The following is a 3,246-nucleotide window of genomic DNA, read 5'->3' as shown; positions in this document are numbered from 1 at the left end:
TTAGAGGATCTTGCGTGATCTTATTGGCTGCTCCAGTCAAATTACCTTTCACTGTGAAGAGCTGATGCTCCAGTTGCTCAAATTGGGTTTTACTTATATAAACAGGCAAAAAGACTAAACAAAAAAAGGACTCAGAGGGTAAAAAGCCTCTATTGTCGGGACCTTTATCTCTCAGGTTCAGTGATGCTTCACTTTGTCCCTTTGCATTTTTTGAACAATCGGTTCTCTCGACAGCCAGGCGTTCGCCTACATCTATGGGTTGCTGGGGTGTTTTGAATTTTCATGTGCTCCTGCCCACCCAAGCAATAACCTCAAACTATATTAATTCCATTCACCTCTCTGCTCCTTATAGTCTTTTAAACAAAGGTGTGTTGCCACTCGAGGTGGGAGTAAAACTCCATCGTGCCCACGCTTTGCCCAAAAATAAATGCTAAAACTGAGCAGGATGGGGACTCATCCACCTCATTTAATGTAACAGACACTTGATGGTCTTGCTTGATGTCATATTTTTTAATTAACATTCACTTTATTCTCGCGTGTATACACATAGTCCTCCTCTAACTCATTTAGGGTGGGCGGTGGTCTATGTATTGGAGATGCAAAGACGACAGGAACTGGCAGCCGTGAGCAGAGCGGTGAAGGAGGGGTGCAGTGGGATGCTTGGATCTTGGGGCTTGGTCCTCTGCACCGGTGCTGCAGGGTAAGACAGGCGAGAAGGCACCGGCTGTGGTGGGAGAGCAGGGCTCTATGGAGAGGAGCTTCCCTGGCAGAGCCCGGGGCTGGAGCGCTCTGCGAGCGCTGTGCTCGCCGCGATACCCGGGGACTCGGTCCCAGCCGCCGCCCAGGCCTTTCTGTGCTCATTTATTATTCAGCACGTCTTGACTGCTCAATTGAGGAGATGCATAGCAGTCTCTGTTAGCGCCTGAGCTCTGTGGGGGGAAATCAGTGCGGACAGCAATTCAGTTTATATGGAAAAACACCTTCAGCCACCTGCCATCACCCCGCGGGTCCCCAGCTATGGCCACCAGATGCTGTATTTTGATGGTTCCCTGACTGGGTTTGCATTGGTGACTGCGCCTTGTAGCTAAACCAGCCAGTGCCACCCTGCCGCAGGCGGCTCCTGCCCGCCTGGGACGTGGCACGATGCAGCCCCCACGCACCCATGTGCGGCTCCTGGAGCATCTCCATGACCTCCTCTGGAATCGCTCATCCTCCCGCGGGGGATCGGTTCCAAGGAACGTATTTGACATCCTATTTTCTCCTGCGGCTACGTTTAAAAGACCTCAACAACGTGAAGTTCCGTATCGCACCAGCAACATGCGAGCGAGCTCTGCTGAATGCGTCAGAAAAATCGGGTGAGCGGGGCAGCGCTCCGCTGGCGTGCGAGGGAACGCGGGTCACCGCGCCGCAGCACTCCCGTACCGCCCCGCTCCCACCAGGAGAGGTCTCCGGGGCAGGGCTGTCCCGCCGCAGGCAGCGCACCCCTGGCAGCCGCTCAGCCCTCCCGCCCAGCGCGGGGCCCGCCTGTCCCGACACAGCCCCCGCCCGCCGCCGGCCGGCGCCGCATTACAAAGGGTCTGCTGCCACCTCGTGGGCTGGGCCGCGCCGAGCCCCGGCCGAGCCCCGCCGAACCCTCAGCGAGCCCCACCGAACCCCCGCCGAACCCCCACCGAACCCGCCGACCCCCCGCCGAACCCTGCCGGATCTCGCCGAGCTCCGCCGAACCCCCGCCGAGCTCCGCCGCGGGGCCACCGCCCCAGCATCTTCCTGCCGCTCCCGCACCACTTCCTCCCGCCATCCGCATCCCCGCGCCGCACCCGCAGCCCCATGCCTGCATCCCTCCACCCCACTGTACCCTTGCGGGAAGTACCTCGGTGAGCAGCCTTACCCCGCGGAGCCTCACTTGCCGCTGGCCCCGCCGTGCTTCTCCGCAGAGACACCATGGTCTCTGACAGGATTTTGTTTTCCACACAAACAGGGTTTGGGGTTACAATCCCCACGGACTGGGAACGATTCAGAGAGGCACAACCAATGTGTCCTGTAAAACAGCTGGTGCAGCTGTGGATTGGGATTCTCTGCATCACAGAGGCTGAACTGAACTAGTTCACTGTGTTACTATCAAAATACGAAGCTTAAAAACACTTCACTCCTTTAGGGTTCATATTATTTTTCCCCCAGATGTTGGAAATGCTGCTGGAAACAGTGGTTTTGGCCATATAGGTTTATGGGCAGTGATTTTGTGCTTACATAAGGACTTGAATCAATGTGTAGGTGGAAAAGGCCACTTTTCTCTCCACAGTTTCAAAATGTATAGATTACATTTCATGGTCTCCCATAAGATTTTATCAGGCATGTTGTTTTCAGTGCACATCCTGACTTAATGCAATGTGGCCTACAAAAATTAGTCATAACACAGTACATTAGCCAGGAAGAGACAAACATTTCCATAAACTCTCTGTTCCACCAATGTGCTGGTGCAACCTATGGGCAGATAGTTTTGTCCAAATTCAGCAGAATCACGTGTTCTCCAGGTGCCTCCATGTTCACAAATAATGTATTCCCATACAACTCTGACCCAGACATGGGTCAAACTTTGTCTTGAAGTGAAGGTGTATTAGTAACAAACTTGCCTCTCTTTCTCCCTGCCCCATTTCTGGGTGAGTACACTACAAACCATTGGAGAGAACGTCGTTAATCCTAAAAATAGGCTCTGCTGTAATATAAGATCCGCTTGGATTTAGTCTGATTTGTTGGTACCGGCTCCTGTGGCTGATGGGTAACCAGGGAGGACATGTGCTGGGTGGCCCCATGAGCTCCACAGACAAGGTGGACATTTGGTGGGATCTTGGCAAATGTCCTGGCCCTGCGAAGCCCAACAGGGCACAAGCTGCTCATGCTGTCCATGCTCAGTGCTCATCTCCTGGCAGGTATCTCTGGGTGCTCACCTACTCTTCTGCTTTGTCCCCTGTTTTACAGAGGCAAAACCCCCTGAGCCGGTGAGTTGCTCTGGTCACCACTTGGCACTGTGCACCCTGTATCCCAAGGGAGCTGGGCTGGTTCCTCAGCAGGGTTAGTGGGATGTCCGGGCCATGCTGCAGGGCACATGGGGCCAGCAGCTCCCTGCTCCTGTGCCCGGGCCCCCCATGCTGTGTTCTGCAGGTCAGCCCTGCTCCTCTCTGCAGAAATGATTGTCAGTTGATCCTTCACTACTTCAGCGATGCTGATCAGCTTTTGAACTGCTGTAAA

General features: G+C 54.5%; 1 long non-coding RNA gene across 2 annotated transcripts; it reads right to left on the bottom strand.

Moving 5' to 3' along the window:
- Positions 1-446: 446 nt before the first annotated feature.
- On the bottom strand, positions 447-1,768 carry LOC115619533. Of its 2 annotated transcripts, none has more exons than XR_003995047.1 (3): positions 1,696-1,768; positions 1,161-1,330; positions 447-929 (listed from the first exon to the last, which is right to left on the bottom strand). It is a non-coding gene; the product is annotated as an uncharacterized LOC115619533 (long non-coding RNA). The 2 variants fall into 2 exon arrangements; XR_003995048.1 differs by having other exon boundaries at positions 1,161-1,333; positions 1,696-1,748.
- Between the last annotated feature and the right edge of the window lie 1,478 nt (positions 1,769-3,246).

The sequence above is a fragment of the Strigops habroptila genome, chromosome Z, assembly GCF_004027225.2.
Source record: "Strigops habroptila isolate Jane chromosome Z, bStrHab1.2.pri, whole genome shotgun sequence".
Classification (NCBI taxonomy): domain Eukaryota; kingdom Metazoa; phylum Chordata; class Aves; order Psittaciformes; family Psittacidae; genus Strigops; species Strigops habroptila.
Note: the sequence above shows the minus strand (reverse complement) of the source record. Positions and strands in the feature narration are given on the sequence as shown.